The 18,178-nt window shown below is 38.5% G+C and overlaps 1 protein-coding gene across 4 annotated transcripts in view; it reads right to left on the bottom strand.

Moving 5' to 3' along the window:
- CNST (consortin, connexin sorting protein) overlaps positions 1-18,135 on the bottom strand; it is a 115,073-nt gene extending 96,938 nt beyond the window's left edge. For 2 of the 4 annotated variants that reach the window (XM_024765323.1, XM_024765321.1), the window contains exon 1: positions 17,869-18,135. The gene's annotated coding sequence lies outside the window, so the exon portion shown is untranslated. The remainder of the gene's footprint in view (positions 1-17,868) is intronic. The other 2 variants (XM_024765320.1, XM_024765325.1) reach the window with 2 other exon arrangements.
- Between the last annotated feature and the right edge of the window lie 43 nt (positions 18,136-18,178).

Here is an 18,178-nt window from a genome sequence, read left to right as displayed (position 1 = left end):
TGAGATTGGGGGCTTGAGTTCCAAATCAAACTTCACAGATATCATCCGATAACTTATTTCTTCAACTGTATACAATTTGTTGCTTAATTTGTCTGCTCAGTTTATTTCTGTGATTTTTATTTTTAGAAGTCATACAGTACTATTTAAAATAGCTTTAATTTTTTGATAGTACCTTTTTCCTTTTCCATTTTTATCCCACTTTAATATTTATTTTATTAAAGATAAGTATTAGAAGTATATAATTATAAGGATAAAGAAAATGCTCATTCTTAGGAGTCTAAATCTATTGTTTGTTTCTGTCGACTCCTGATCACGGTGGATTATTTTGTAATGTTGGATAATGAGCTCCTCTGCAGTGAAGGGCTTTATCTGTGGGGATCTTGCACAGGCTGATTTAAGGATCACTTCTTCCAGAATGCTTTTGCTTCTGCCAGGTGTCCCTGGTTATGTTACCAACTAGGGCCAGTTTTTATATTAATTCTCAACTGAGGAAAGCATTAATATGAACCCCAAACCTCAGCGTTAACAGACTCATGGTTACAAACACAAATATAAACAGCGAGAAGTCACTGTCTTCAACAGAATATCAAGGCAGAGACAGAAAAACTCCTTATCTCTTTGCTCCTAGGCAGACACCCCCTCCCCGCCAAATCCATCACTGGAGAACTGAGATCTTCAGGGTCCTGGCTGTATGTGCAGCTCTCAATACCAATGCCCTGTTCAGGTTCCTTGGTTCAGTCTTAAGGCCTCCTTTTCTGTCCCAATGTGGTGGTTAAAATTCAAGCCCACTGGATAACTGCCCCCATCCCGTTCTCCTAAAACAGCTGTTGATTATATGTGATTATTTGTTGAACATTTAATGAATGCCAGGTACTATGTTAACACTTTACATATCTTATTTCATTTCGTTCCCATGGAAACCCTTCTATTTTTCCCACCTTACAGATGAGGAGACAGAAAGCAAGATAAGCAACTTGCTCAAAGCTTATGCAGTAAGTAAGAAGCAGAATTGAGATTTGACCTAGATCTATCTGAGCCTGAGTATGCATTGTTAATTACCATACACTGCCACTTTTAAAAACTTCTTCCTAGTGCCTAGGCTAGTGCTAGATGTAAAGTAGCCACTCAAGGACTGTCTGCTGAATGAACATTCTCCTTCGGTATATAAGTCTGTTACTGGAAACCCCGAGAACAATTAAGTATTTGGCAGATTTTTTAAGAGTAGAAACAATGGGTATAAAACAGTGGATGGATTATAGGATATCACCCAAACTACTGAGTAGAAATAATGTTGGATGGCACTTCCAGCCATGTTTTATACTTGAATCACAATATTAAAATGTTTTATTGACTAATCATGAAATCATGAATTTTCTAGTGATAGCAAGATGCAGGACATTAATTGTTCAATAACTGTTACATTTGTCATTTGTCATCATTATCAAAACAGAATCCCTCCGTGAGAAGAATTTATAAGCTAGTGGAGAGCACACATGTATAACCTAGACAGCCAGGTATAATGAATAAATATTTAACAGAAAAAGTAAAGAGAAAAAAAGGAAAGAGCAAAAGCTGACCAGGGATCTGCAAAGTCACAGGATGATAAATGAACATTTTCTGGTAACATGAATTCACTACAAAATTGAGCTGGGAACTATTTAACTATTTGTATGTTCAAACAGATGTTACAGAGCAGAATTTTAATATATATATAATATTCTTGGGACTCCTCTGGTGGGACAGTGGTTAAGAATCCTCCTGCCAATGCAGGGGACATGGGTTCGATCCCTGGTCCGGGAAGATCCCACATGCCATGGAGCAACTAAGCCCGTGTGCCACAACTACTGGGCCTGCACTCTAGAGCCCGCGAGCCACAACTACTGAAGCCTGCACACCCTAGAGCCCACGCATCTCAACTACTGGGCCTACATGCCACAACTACTGAGCCTGTGTGCTACAAATACTGAAGCCTGCACGCCTAGAGCCCACGCACCTCAATAAAGAGGAGCCCCCACTCACCACAAAGAGAGAAAGCCCGCGCACAGTAATGAAGACCCAACGCAGCCAAAAAATAAAAAAATAAAAATAAATTCATTAAAAATATATACATATATAAAATTCCAAAAAATCTTTAGGTTCAAATAGACGTCTTCATAGAATGATGACACTTGCTGTTAGGAATACCATTAAAAACAAAGTATGAGAATAAAAGCAAATATTTATATGGTGCTTATTCTGTGCCCTGTACATACTGACTCATTTAGCCTCATAATAATCCTCTTAGGTAGCTTTGATATTATTAGCACCTCCATTTTATGGGTAAGCAACCTGAGGCACTGACAGGTTAAGCACTCATCACGTCAAACAGCTGTCGAAACCGGGACTCAAACCTAGGTTGACTGGCTCCAGAGTCCATGCTGCCTCTGTCGGCCATACACAAGGTAGAATTTGAGCTAGGTGCTGAAGATTAAGAGTTTGGACAAATTAGGAGGAGGAGGAAAGGAAACTGTAATAATACAATTTACAATGCATTTAATACAAATTTATTACTTGACCTTAGAAAAGTCCAATCACAGATGGAGACAATAGCTTACACAGAATCTATGCTAAAACATTCACAAAGACTTTTTTTTTTAATGAAATAAGCACTGTATTTTTTAAAGTATCTAGTGGATACTGTTTCAAGTTTGCTTATTTATTGCTTTAGGCTTTTTCACAAGCTATTCCATACATGTACATTATTTCCCAAGTAGAATTCAAGTGCTTGAAGCAAGAGAATGTATGTGTTACTTCTTTTGCAGCCCTTACCACAGCACGGTCCTAGGCACATAATTGGCCCTAAATAATGCTTGTTCGATTGAACTAAAACAGTAACGTCTCTTTTTCACTTCCTCTTACCTAAGGAAATAGATTTAGAAAAAATGATTACATCACTTAAGATAATGTTTAAAATATATTTAACAACAAAAATCCCACAAATATTATCTGGTAGGAAACAGAAATAGAGGGGAAACACCAAAACAGAGAGTACTTTTGTCACTGAAAGATTAAATATAACGGCAAGTCAGCAAATTCGAAAAAAGAAGCATGAATTAGTACAAAAATCAAAGATTAAATTAAATGGACCCACTCTACTTTCTGATCCAGAAAATTTTGAATCTGTAATTATAAATCCTTACTGCTCAAGCTATGCAAATTAAAGGATAAGATTTAAATATGCAAAGAACATACAGAAGAACTGTTTTATGTTACTTTCAAAAATAGAGATGAGACAAATGGAACTAGACCAAGGTCAAATTTATTTTAACCTAGACTTTCCTTTTTTTTTTTCAACTACAATTTTACCTGAAAGCTTCACCTTCTCATATTCTAGATTGGATTTCTCTACTATAGAAAAACATAAAAGATATTTCCATGCCCATTTAAAAGACAAAAATGAAACCTATGAAATAAATGGAATAAAACTGGTTCCAATAAGAATTATGACCACTCTTACTGAAATTAAGAAAATATATTATTTTACTAATAGGACTCTCCTGAAATTTTCAAAGTAAAAGACTAAAATAATAAGAGAGTAACCTCAGAGGTCCAAGTGAAAGTGGAGACATACGTTAAAAATTTGGATGATGGGGCTTCCCTGGTGGCGCAGGGGTTGAGAGTCCGCCGGCCGAAGCAGGGGACACGGGTTTGTGCCCTGGTCCAGGAAGAGCCCACATGCCGCGGAGCAGCTGGGCCCGTGTGCCATGGCCGCTGAACCTGAGCATCCGGAGCCTGTGCTCCGCAACGGGAGAGGCCACAACAGTGAGAGGCCCGCGTACCAAAAAAGAAAGAAAAAAAAAAATTTGGATGATGGGTATAAAATAGTGGATGGATTACAGGATATCACTCAGACTATTGAGTTTCAGAGTAAGCTTGGCCCAAAGTTAGTTCAAAAACAGACCCAGGGACTTCCCTGGTGGCTCAGTGATTAAGAATCAGCCTGCCAATGCAGGGGACATGGGTTTGAGCCCTGGTCCAGGAAGATGCCACATGCCGTGGAGCAACAAAGCCTGTGTGCCACAACTACTGAACCTGCACTCTAGAGCCTGAGAGCCACAACTACTGAGCCCACGTGCCCCAACTACTGAAGCCCGCTCGCCTAGAGCCCATGCTGTCTGCAACAAGAGAAGCCACCACAACGAAAAGCCTGCACACCGCAACAAAGAGTAGCCCCTGCTCGCCACAACTAGAGAAAGCCCATGCAAAGACCCAACACAGCCAAAAATAAATAAATAAAACAAATTTATTTTAAAAAAAGCAAAACAAACAAACAAAAAACAGACCCAGAGAATGGTCAGGTCTAGAAAGAGAATTTGAATATGGAGGTAAAAGTAGGAGAGGGAAGAGGCTATAAAGGGAGAGGAATGAACAGCAAAGTCATAATAATAGTACAACAGGATTTGTTGGTACTGCTTAAATCTTTATTTCATAAGAATTGTCAATTTTGAAGATGTTTTAACCACAAAAACATTTGCACTTGAATCATTTTAGTACATGCTCTTTTCTTTACTAAAAGGAAAATGTCCACCTTAGCAATCTTCAAAAAAAGCTATAACTTGGCAATGACCCATCAAAAACAGAGGGCAGGATAGTTTCTAAAAAGGTAAGAACCAAAATCAAGGGAATTCCCTGGCAGTCCAGGGGTTAGGACTCCATGCTCTCATTGCCAAAGGCCCAGATTCGATCCCTGGTTGGGGAACTAAAATCCCACAAGCTGCCAAAAAAACACCAAGAACCGAAAATCAATATTTTAAAGTTTTTAACGTAAAACTGTTACTTTACTTGTTCCAGGTTAGAACGAGACTTCCAAATGTTTGCACTCTGGACCGTGCCTGAATTTTGAAGGCCAAGTTTCCATGGCTCTCAGAAGGCAAAGGTAACACCCTTTATTAACATTTACAGAGAGCCTACTAAATATATACCACCAGGCTCAGTGCAGCATATGTTGGGGGAAGAGGGGGGTGGGGGCGTGTATTTATTGGCCATTTGTCTCTTCGGAGAAATGTCTATTCAGATCCTTTGCCCAATTTTTAATTGGGTTATTATTTATTGAGTTGTAAGTTGCATTATTTTTACACTCAAAAAAACTTTTTAAAAGGCATTTGAATATATGCTAATATATATAATCACTAAGAATGTGGCAAGGTTACTATAAATATTGAGGGTTATGAAGAAACCTCCCTTGTTCCTGATGTACTCCTTTACTCATCTCTGGGGAGGTAGATTGATTTATCTGTTTGGTAAATTTGGTAATACCTGATCTTAACTGTCTCAGCCACCTTTCTTTCTTGAGTGAGCCTGTCAGCAGAAAACAGACCCTGCTCTGCTCTGCTCTGTTGTTTAGCTGGGCAGGCCTCTGGACAGGAAAAGACAGAGGAGAAAAGATTGAGAAGAAGATTAAGAAGGAAAAATTAGATGGAAAATAAGGAGAGGTGGGATAGGATAGAGACTTCAGTGCAGATAATAGACAAGGAGTTTTTAGAGGAAAATGAATGCGACAGCTTGGTTGGATAGGAAAAGTATAAGAAGTAACTAGAGATCTACTGAAGTTGCCTCTTCAACTTCCATTGCCCTTAATCCAGTTCAAGTCCTAACTCCTAAACCTTAATACAATCTCTCAACAATCCATCTAACTTTATTCCCTAGTAATCTTCTACTAAGATATGCCTTGTCACATGCTGTTCAATTTGAATATAAATTGGCACAATTTATCAGAAAACAATTTCATAATAAATAGTAAGACTATTAAAACAATTAAGACCTACTAAGTTTCTTTCTGAAGGTTTATGCTAAAGAAATATTCTGAATAGCAAGCAAAAAAAGAAAAAAGGGAGAGGGGAAGGATTCTCTATGCACAAACATGAACAGCAAGGCATTATTTTAAAAGTTTATTCTGTTCCAGGAACTGTTCTGTATATTTTGTACACATTACCTCAGTTAATCCTTTTAATTGCTACAAAGAAGTACTGTTTCTCCCATTTACAAATGGGAAAACTAAGTGGCCAGATAGTTTGTCCAAGGTCACTGTGGCAATGCGTGAAAAATTGGAAACAATCTAAATGTTCAATAATAGGGGAATGATTAAGTAAATTAGCTCATACCCTAGATATTACAACACCACAAAAGATGTACATTATGAATCTATAATGAGGGAAATAGAATCTAAAACAAATCATAAATATGATCTCAACTATGTTTACACACACTCCAGAGATACTGAAAGTAAATATACAGAAATGTTCACAATTCTTGCTCTTGGCTGATGGGAGTACAAGTTAATATTTTTTTGTACTTTTCTGCATTTTGCATATATTTAAACATACAATACTTTTCTATTCAAAAAAATGTTTAAAGCATTAAACCAAGGACACAATACTTTTAAAAACTCCAAAGAATGCTACAGTTAATCTATATATTAATATTGTTCACCTCTTTACAAAGAAAATAATCCAAATATATACAAGGTTATCACAAAGTTAGCAAATTAAAAACAAAACAACCAATCTACCAACTGCTCTATGTGCTTAACACTGTGGAAGGCGGTCACTTTAACATGTGTTATCTCATGCAATAAATGTGTGGGTTTTTTTTTTTCTTTTGTAAGGTGTGTTTATCCACCATTTCAGAGGATTCCCATTGCCTTAAGACCCTAACTATTTTAGAGCATCAAAGAGTCACTGGATATATTTGCCAATAACCTACAGAAACAGGAGTTCCTACAAAGCCAGTTCTCAAGGGCACAAAGTAGAAACCTCTATGGTGGAACTCTACAGATCTTAGAAATGAACTCATCTGAATTATTACATAACTTTTCCCTATATGTTTACCAAACCCTAAGTCAAAAAGGTGGTATTTGGGCTTCCCTGGTGGCGCAGTGGTTGAGAGTCCGCCTGCCAATGCAGGGGACACGGGTTCGTGCCCCGGTCCGGGAAGATCCCACATGCCGCGGAGCGGCTGGGCCCGTGAGCCATGGCCGCTGAGCCTGAGTGTCCGGAGCCTGTGCTCCACAACGGGAGAGGCCACAACAGTGAGAGGCCCGCGTATGGGGCTGGGGGGGGCGGGGCGGAGGTGGCATTTAAAATTCTGGTAAAATGAGGAAATAAATTCTACAAAATATTTAGTGAATTAATTATAAATTATACTAAACCAAAAAAGGTTTTCATATGTTTTCTTCCCTTTCTTAAAAAACTACTTATATATATTTGGGACTTGTATTTTTCATCAAATGTTTTGATGAAAGGGCTCATTTTTACTGCATTTCCCACAGTACTTAGTACAATGCTGATCACCTATGGGCTCAAACATTAGCCAATAAACTAATAGGAACTAATGCTAGCTTCAAGGTCATTGACAAGCCACCATAATTCAAAATTATTCACCGAAGTGTATATGGATGTTGTAATGTGTAGGTTCATATGGATTATCAATAAATTAAAATTAACCTATGAATTCAACTAGGAAAAAGAACATAACCCATACGGCATCAAACATAATTTTAACACTATTTCACAGTTATGAAACCTAAGCCAGGAGCTCTCTAGTTTACTCTCTATTCTTCTTTTGAACAAAAAGCAAAAATCTATTAATTCTATCGTTTCAAAAGATATGAAATTTCAAAATGAGCTTAGGCTGATATGTTTACTTTTAATTAAGGCTCTTGTCTCACACGGCCTTTTCAATCCATCCTGCAAGCCAGAGGCAGATTACTGTTCAGAAAACACTACCTTTGTAAGCAACTATACTCCAGTAAAAATTAATTTTAAAAAATAATAAAATTTACAAAAATAGAAAACACACTATCTTCGTGTTTTACATAAGAAAGACGGTGACTTGATAGACTTGTAGAATGAATATTTCTCCATGTCTCAAAGTTCTATAATGACATCTTACTGTCTGGTGAATTTAGCAAGCGTCACCCTGGTCTTAGATTTTACTGAGCATCAAAACAATCTGTTCCTTCAGATAAGTCTCAATATCTCCAATATGCCACTACCAATATCCCATTATCTGGTTCTATTCCTATTTTTAACTCTCAATCCCCTTCTGTCATTACCCCCACTACCATTACCCAGTTCAACCACATCAAGAACTGCAGCCTCAGGAGCTCCCCAGTGGCCTAATGGTTAGGATTCCAGGCTTTCATTGCCATGGCCAGGGTTCAATCCCTGGTTGGGGAACTGAGATCCTGCAAGTGGCGCAGCGTGGCCAAAAACAAAAAAAAGTAAACAAAATAAAATTATTTTTAAAACAACAACAAAAAAAACCCTTCAGACTTCTGCCTTTTTTTTTTTTTTAACATTAGCCTCCTCCTGGCATTACTTTCTTTCCTATCGAACACTGAATTCATGGATCATCTCTAGCTACCTCCTTAGTTCTCATATTTCTTCTGCACCCACCCTATAAAACTCCAGCCCTGATCAACCTAACCACTTTCTCTGCTTTTATACCCAAGCTGCTATCTGTTGCTAAAGAAAATCACAATTATGCAGATTGGTAACTGTAAAAACAGTATCCATCCAACCTCAGGTAGGAGCCTCAATGATGGCCAGACATCATTCCTCATAGAGCTCCCGGGACCACGTCCCCCAAAGCTATTCTAAACCTTTACCACTGGCCTCCAGTCCTCTTTGTATTCCTAGCTCAGCAGTCTCAACTGGGCCACATGTAAACAGAGGTTACCAGATGTTAGTTGGTAACTAGTATTTCCCCCTCTTATCTCAGTAGTAGAATGTTTCTATCTGCTGTTCAAGGATATTCTTTCCCTTTCTTACTCTTTTCCACTTCATCAGGAGCATGTGTGTATAATCAACCTACCTATGGACTCATTCCTCTCACTGCGTAGGGCATCCTCACAAAATGCAGCTTTCCTTTATCCTAATCCTTACTCTATGAACAACTCTTTGAAGTGCCAGGAAAAATTCAGTCACAAGAATTAATCATCTTTCTGTAAAATGCACAGATGGCAAACAAATGATAAAAAACAAAGTAACCTGCAGGATACTTGAGAAATGTCTAAAGGTATACAAAACAATAGGTAAGATATTTGAGGAAGATCTGTTTTTTTAAAAGAATCAGTATGTCTTGTCCTATAAGATAATCTATTAAATTATTTTTGTCATAAATAAAATACTAAAAAATGAAGCTTATATATAGAGATCCTTACAAAACTATCGCTGATGAGAAGGATTAGAGATTTATAACCAAGCTCAAATTAATTCTGTGGTTCTTATCTTTTTCTGGGTCATGGACCTTTGAAGAATCTGATGAAAGCTAAGAATTCCCTCCTCAGAAAAATACACACATACTACCACTAAGTTATGAATGTTATTTCAGGGGGCTCACAGACCCCTTGAAGTCTATTCTTGGGCCTGACATTAAAAACTCTGATTGTTGGGCTTCCCTGGTGGCGCAGTGGTTAAGAATCCACCTGCCGGGCTTCCCTGGTGGCGCAGTGGTTGAGAGTCCTCCTGCCGATGCAGGGGACACGGGTTCGTGCCCTGGCTCGGGAGGATCCCACATGCTGCGGAGCGGCTGGGCCCGTGAGCCATGGCCGCTGAGCCTGCGCGTCCGGAGCCTGTGCTCCGCAGCGGGAGAGGCCACAACAGTGAGAGGCCCGCGTACCGCAAAAAAAAAAAAAAAAAAAAAAAAAAAAAAGAATCCACCTGCCAATGCAGGGGACACAGGTTCAAGCCCTGGTCCAGGAAGATCCCACATGCCACAGAGCAACTAAGCCCGTGTGCCACAACTACTGAGCCTGCGCTCTAGAGCCCACGAGCCACAACTACTGAGCCTGCATGCCACAACTACTGAAGCCCACGCACCTAGAGCCTGTGCTCTGCAACAAGAGAAGCCACCACAATGAGAAGCCCGTGCACTGCAACAAAGAGTAGGCCCCGATCGCCACAACTAGAGAAAGCCCACGCACCGCAACAAAGACCCAACACAGCCAAAAATAAATAAATAAAATTAAAAAAAACAAAACTCTGATTGTTCCCAAGAAATTATATCTTATCCATGTCAAACAGGTAGATATTGTTTTCTATTCCTATAATATCTAAATAAATATTTATGATATTAATTCTTACTGTGATGTTTGACACAATAGTGACATACTAATTTATATCTCCAGCATAACAAAAGTTAATAGAAAGGCAGGAAGGGAGACAGGTGTAAAAGTGAATATGCTTTCCTATAATTAGTCATTCAAGAGAAAGTATTTTGATGGGGGTTTGGGAAAAGAAAAAATTCCAGAGTAAGGTAGTTTATCCTAGGTAAGAAATTCTAAGAAAAGAATAAAAAACCAAGAGAAAAAATTTGTCCCAGAAGATACCTTCCAATACTTTGAAAGACTGTGGACAGAATACGATTTTTCCCCGAAGATATTTTATTTCAGTGGAGAATATTCCCTAAAGAAAACACATATGATGAAAGAGACACTATTAAATATATTCTAGTGGGAATTCCCTGGCGGTCCAGCTGTTAGGACTTGGCACTTTCACTACCAAGGGCCTGGGTTCAATCCCTGGTTGGGGAACTAAGATCCCACAAGCCACGTGGTGCAGCCAAGTAAATAAACAAATATATATATATATATATATATATATATATGTATTTACACACACACACACACACACACACACACACACATATATACTCTAGCACAGTTTAGTATTGGTGTACTCAAAGTTTCCTTCTGTAATAGGGAAGAACTAGTCTGACATCATACTGGATCTGCTTCTTCTACTTTAACGTTTGTATTCTATTGCTTTTTGCCACAAGTTAAGAATGTTGCCTATAGCCTAAAATATACAGGATAGCCCATTCTCAAGACTCTGACCTTTAAAGGTAAAACACTTTTCCATTCACATAGAGATAAAAAGTTGCAGAAGAGAAAATAACATTTGTCTTGTTGGAGGTTTATAGGAACACTGTGATTGGACCTACCTGGAAAGCTGGAAGAATGAAGGATTCTGGCACCAAGAAGTTTGCAGCAACCAACCACACCCCCAACCCTTTTAGTATAAAGGGGCCTGAAGTCTAACTGGGGGAAGATGGTTCTTTGGGACACTAGTCCACCACCTTTTCAGTCTGCTGGCTTTCTGAATAAAGTCACTCACTATTCCTTGCCCCATGAACTTGTCTCCCGATTTACTGGCCTGTTGTGCAGTGAGCAGTATAGGTAACACTTGTACTCAAAAGTTTCTTCCTGGCAAATAAAATCCACCAGACATCAAAAGTATGATGAGAGTGATCAATGGATTCTAACTGCTAAATTAAAGCTTCTGTTCAACTTTCATTATAGGAAAAAACTCTAATTTTTGAATAACCATGTTTTCCTTAAGTTAAAATATATCAGGCTTCCCTGGTGGCGCGTTGGTAAAAAACCCCCCTGCCAATACAGGGGACATGGGTTCGAACACTGGTCCGGGAAGATCTCACATGCCGCAGAGCAACTAAGCCCGTGCGCCTCAAGTACTGAGCCTGCGCTCTAGAGCCTGTGAGCCACAACTACTGAGCCCGCGTGCCTAGAGCCCACGCTCTGCAACAAGAGAAGCCACCGCAATGAGAAGCCCGCGCACCGCAACGAAGAGTAGCCTCCACTCGCCGCAACTAGAGAAAGCCCGTGCGCAGCAACGAAGACCCAGCGCAGCCAAAAATAAATAAACAAAAAATAAATAAATTTATAAAAATAAAATAAAATTTATCCACCTTTTTTTCTCTCTGGAGCACTATTACTTTTGTAATAGAGAGGAAGGAGAGGAAAAAAGGAAGGCGTAAAATGTGTTGTACTCCTACCCCACCCCCACCCCAAGGTTATAATAAACCATGACCTGTTCTGACTTTTGAACTTTTCATGGAAGACAGCTTAGGAAAAAACCAAAAGGTGAGGTAAGGCAGAATAAGCTATAGGAGATATTATTCTGGATATCTTTTTACGTACTCTGAAGCACTGTAACAAAATGGAAACTCTCCAGCAAAGGCTATACAAAATACATAGTTTTATACAAAGTATTATACAAGTACATGGAAACTGTAGTTTTAAGACATTCTTAGAATATTTGTTTCATCAGCATAGATAAGTGTTCCCGGAGGAGAATTTTTGCTCATAAGTTTTCTGCACACATAAGTATACTCTTTGAGGCTGTCAGTGAAGGTAAGCCAAATACTCAAAGGTCAAAGCCCTGTCATGGTTTACTAGGGAGTCCCTAGGTTTTCCCCAGGCACACAGCTGAAAGAGGACAAAAAGCCTATAGGCATCAAAATGCACAAAATTATAATTAACCAAGAGGGTACCTGATATAATAAAAAATTACCTCCTGAATTAGACACTTCAGGTTAATTTGAAATAGATCTTTCTCTGGCTAGCAAAAATACGAACTTTGGTGGACATAAGACCTATTAGGTCAATTTTAAACTAGAGTTCAACTGTAAGACTAAGACAACAAACCATCTTGTCTTATAAAACATTTAATTATATGATTAAAATAAGGAAGTCACATAACATTGCTTCTAATTTTGGCTCTTTACAGTGCTTATGCAATGCTATAGTTAAAAACTCTAACTGGCGTGACAAAGAACTCCACAACAATTTTGTTTTCTTAAACTATTGGAGCAAAAGAAACCTAGTTATTACTTTGTAAATTGTTGAAAAATATAAAGCCTAATGACTGAATTTGGATTAAGAAATCACAAATGGATACAAAACCTTTTTTTCAGGAAACTAAACTTCATAATTTTACAAAATTCCACTCCTCTTTTGAGTTGAACATGAGGGAGGAAATCAAGTCTGTTACTTGGTATGAATCCTTTTGAGACCTGATTTAAGTAAACTTTTTCATGTCCACAGTGGAAAAAAGAAAAATCTAACCTAATCTTTGGTGGTTAATAAGGGAGAAAAATAAAAAACAAAACAAAACTCCACTAGGCTTCAATAAATAAAACACATGTTCACAAAAATAAGTCCGTGTTGAAAAATCTTAAGCAATGTTTTTCAGTTCATTTAATAATTCTTTTTGAAGATTTTGTTGTACAGAGCTAATACCTGCAGAAGAGAGAAATAGTGAACAAGGAAAACAATGCAGGCATAAAATAAAAATACAAGTGGTATGCCCTCCAATATCCAGGAACAACAGCATTCTTTATCTTATTATAAAGTTCACATATTTTAAGGAAATTATTTATTTAAAAACCTATATATAAAAGGTGCTTCAAAATATTATTTATTTTTTTCTTTTTTGCGGTACGCGGGCCTCTCACTGTTGTGCCCTCTCCCGCTGCGGAGCACAGGCTCCGGACGCGCAGGCTCAGTGGCCATGGCTCACGAGCCCAGCCGCTCCACGGCATATGGGATCTTCCCGGACCGGGGCATGAACCCGTGTCCCCTGCATTGGCAGGCGGACTCTCAACCACTGCACCACCAGGGAAGCCCCCAAAATATTAGTTTGCCTTCATTCAAATTACAAATCCACAGCCACCTAATTCACTGGGTTTTCAAAATGCAGCAAACATAGAAAAAATGTTATTATTTATTCAGATAGTAGCTTTCCAAGAAAATCAGGTTAGTATTCTCATAAGAGAACTTAATAGGTATAACAATTACAAAATATTGTTAATTACTAAAATCTCTCAGGTACTGTCAGTTAAAATATCAAATGCCCAAATGTCAATAAAGTTGACTAAATGTGTCACTTACTCCTTCAGAATTCTTCCTACAGTCAAAGGGAAAAATACTCTTGATTTGTCAGTATTTTGACAAACACACACTATTTTTCCTTTCCACATGGCTAATGATGATGAAAAAGCGGGAAGTCCTAAGAGATGGAAGGGAGGAGGTGATATAAAGGCAAAAAGTTTTCATCTCCAAATATGTTAAAGAGCAGAATCTGAAAACTGTGACTAAAACAATTTAAGAAATCTCAACCTATTATAAGATTCAGAACTTTTTAATGATGTATTTCTTTTTTTGAAGATTGTTTAGATATGATTTTTTTTACTTTTTATTAAAGGATATTATAAAATAGTTACTTCAAATGCATTTAAAAAAGTATTCCTTGGTTAAAAGGAAATATAATTTCCCCCAAAGGAATGATACATAAATAAGGAAAAGCCTATATTCATGTGAATCTTCAAGGCCCTAAACAGAACACACTCATAACTGTATCAAGACAGATGGACATATTGAGTGCAGAACTTCTCAATAAAAATATAATCCTTGTAAAGACCACTTAAATTGAGCCTTTTTAAAAACAGAAAATTGCCAGACTATCAATTATTCTTCCTTAAATAACTAAAGAAAAATTTGCTAAGACTAATTTGAAGCAACAAAACAACGTATTCTCTCTCTTATCCAATTAAAATGGTGTCAATGGATAGCCATCTATATTTAAAGACAAAATGAAAATGCTCTGTTTTCCTACATAATGTGTATGCACCTCTCACGAAACAAGCAACATCCAGTAACTATCCCCTTCCCCAAATCTGTCTTTGATCCTTTAACACTCCACACACTGCCAACACTGTGCTACGTTTATACTGACTAGGTTTTACAGAGGGAGTTTGTTGACTGATCAGGTAATTTAAGATTTCTTTACACCATAAAAGTTGTGGAGGAGGCATGTTTCTCATATTAAATTATACTGAATATTAATTAGGCCTTCAAGTAAATTCTGATATTAAATGTAAATGTAAAAGTACAGCTAAAATAGTATTTAGGTAAGCTTATCAGAATACAGACATCAAGATAAGAACGATGATGGGTCCTATTGATCCCCACTGAAGTCAGTGAGCTGCAGTTACCTTTCAAAGAGGGTTATCTTTAAGTTATAACAGCTCTGAACAAGAGCTGGTGCAAATCACCACATCTGTTGCAAAAACAACTTAAAACACATTCCTTGTCAATATGTCAGTAGCGTTCTCTAAAAAACTGCCATATTCCCTTTACAGTTTAACCAAACCACCACACACTTGTGTGTGTTTTGCTATTACTCAGGCTCCCAGTGTTTTACAGCCAAAAAACATACCCTCTTCCTTCCCAGTTTTTGCTAAAAAGATTTTATCTTTCCTTTAATAACACCATCATATATAGAAGTGCATTTACAGAACTCTTAGCCATACCTGAAACCGATTCAGAAAATAAGCCTCCAACAGTAGGTACTCTACCTGTTTACCATAAAGTTCAAACTTCTCGTATGTTTTCAAGTTCTCCCTACTTAATACCAACAGATATAGTAGACAATGACTCATACAGTGTCTTGACACACTGTTGACACGCAGATGTAATTAACTGTAACGATGACACACCAGGAAATGACTGAGCCCTCTATACATCTTATGACACTCACTAAACAAGCACAGGGCACCTGTTAATACTCCTCAGTCAACACAAAAAGGAAGAGACTTTTTGGGACTTTCATCCTGCTAGAATCTTCTCAGTTTGAATATCCCAGCACTTTAGGAAAAAGATTTTTAAATTTACTCCACAGAATTTACCCCAGACTCTCAGGGTAGGAAGATATCTTAAGAATCACACAGTAATCCTATAGATATGTGCTGCCCAATAAGGTCTTTAGCCATCAGCTAAGACATGTAGCTGGTTGGAATTCAGATGTACTGTAAATATAAAATACCCATGGGATTTTGCAGATTCAGTATGAAAGAATGTAAAACATCTCATCATTAACTTTTAAAACTGATCACATGTTGAAATGATATATATAGAAATCAAATAAAATATATTAAAATTAATTCCACCTACTACTTCTTTTTTACTTTTTTAATGTGACTAGAAAACTTTAAATTGCTCATAAAGCTTGTATTATATTTCTATTGGGCAGCACTACTGTAGACCCACAGCCTAAATTCTGATAGCAAACTGTCACTTGGCATTTCCCAATTACAACTGCCATATCAAAGTCAAAAGAAAAATCAGTATTTTGACTTCTCTGTCAATTAAACGGGGATAGTAAAAAAAATAACTTAAGAATAGTGTAAAAATAGTAGAATCAGTTTGCCTGACACCACTAAACAGATATTACATTACTTCAAAAAGGCAAAAATAGCACAGGATGCAAAAACTACACCTCTTAGAAAAATAAGGTGGGAAATATACAAACAAGGTTTTTTCTAAAGAAGTAGCTCTAAATGCTGATTATAAAGTTCACTTTTAAGGGAAATGGATATTTGTCATTTCTAGCACCTGGGACCTCAGAAAAATAAAATGTGTAAGATTCTGTCTCTTATTATTTAAGCATCGTCAACCACAAACCATTAACACTATAAAAAGGGAAATAATTACCATAACCTAATTCTCTTTTCCAAAATCAAAAGAATATAACACCACTCAAAAGCAAAATTAAAAACATTAATTTCTCTACAGTTGAGTAGGTTATCTTTGGTCCACAAATATAAAATAAGAAAGTATATTTTAAGGTAGGTATTTTTTACCACAATTTTTTAAAGTATATTTTAAACGTGAGAAATTCAACAACACGGTTCTATGAGTGAACCATTTCTTCCTCTACCGTAATAGATCTTTCTGCTTTGATTTTTAAAATATTTAGGCCTCAAGGGCTCTTGGGGAAAAAAATCCAGTGTATTTCTGAATGTACAGAAATATTTTTATAAGGAGAGATGGGGAGACAGTTCAGTAAAAGGATCGGGGGTATGGAGCTCTCTCAGGCGTTCAGAGGATGCAAGAATAACTTCTAGAGTTGTCAATGGGGAAAATATTTTTAAAAGAATAAAAAAAAAATAAGACCAAAGGGTTCCCAGGGCTTCCACAACAGTTGACAAGACACTTTCTACGGTGTCCTCACAAATTTACAACCCGAAAAAGGCCATACTTGGCCATCAATTCTTTATCCATTTGATATTCATCAGCCGAATAAATCTTCAGACTTCTATTTGCTAGGCGATACATTCCTTAGGAATCTTTTCCTTGTGCATTTAAAATACCAAGCTCAATTACGCTCCCAGTAAGGTACGCAGAAAGGACTGTACACATTTTAAAATAGGAAGTTGAATGGCTGCAGTTTCCTGCCTTGGTGGAAAGGGTGATGGGTAAAGCTCTTTCTGAGTATAATCCTTAAATACTGAAATCGCTCTCAAAGAATTGAGTCTTCTATCACTATCCAATAGGTAAAAAGACTGCCAAAATTCCCATTAGAGCATCCTATTTTTAGTCTTTGGAATCGGTCTTTTAAATTGTATTCCACAGTACAATATGTTTGACTAAGTTTACAAAGGCAACAAAATAAGCATCCTAAGACCTTACTGTTTTCAAGCTCAGGAAGGAATTTTAAACTTTTCAATCTTATTTTTTTTTCATCTTAACTTTAAATCTTATAAACGCGCAAATAAAAATAAAGACTAAGATAAATATTGGCCCAGAGGGAGGAACGGAAGGGAGACACTAGGTGCTTCTTGACAACCTAAGTGGTGAGGGGAAGAAAACAGGTATGAAGGAAAATAAAACCACCCACAGGGGTGGAGAGACACGGCTGTGGGCAACAGGACAAAAACGAACAGAGGCGCAGTGGAAGCCGCAGGCTCTGCGGGGAGCCGGGAGAGGGACAACTCCTGGCGCGAGTGCCCTAGGGAAGGAGAAATGGGCGCGCTGCGCAGGAAGAGGCCACGGTGGCGACAGAAGAGAGGGAAACAGGAGAGCGCAGAAAGGGAGAAGGTGAGGGAACAGGGCTCCACCGCACCGAGAGGGCAGAGGCGGCGCTGCCGGAGGAAGACAGCGCCGGGGGAGCAGCGAGGGGGTTCCCAACGGCTTTACCCTAGACGCGAGCCGGCCGGCCAGCTGCGACCCGCTCTTCCTCTCCTCACCTGGGAACCGGAGACGAAAGGAGGGCTACCGCCGGGCGCCGGATCCGCTTCCAGCCCCGCTTGCTGACATGGCGGCCGACCAGCTGTCACAGAGCTTGCTCGGGTCTCCCGCCGCTCGAGTGGAGGAGACACCTCTCGCCTTCCCGCCCCGCCTCCCTCTGCGTACCCCTCCCGGCTGGCTGGCTGGCTGGTGGCCGGCCGCCCGCCACCGCGGAGCATAGAGCGCGGATGGCTAGAGAGGAGGCGCAGAGGACGGACGACCATAGAGTTCGAGTTCAGACACCGCCTGGATGGTCCGTCTCTCTCCTCG

This window comes from Neophocaena asiaeorientalis, unplaced genomic scaffold (assembly GCF_003031525.2).
Source record: "Neophocaena asiaeorientalis asiaeorientalis breed wild unplaced genomic scaffold, Neophocaena_asiaeorientalis_V1.1 scaffold971, whole genome shotgun sequence".
In the NCBI taxonomy this organism is placed as follows: domain Eukaryota; kingdom Metazoa; phylum Chordata; class Mammalia; order Artiodactyla; family Phocoenidae; genus Neophocaena; species Neophocaena asiaeorientalis.
Note: the sequence above shows the minus strand (reverse complement) of the source record. Positions and strands in the feature narration are given on the sequence as shown.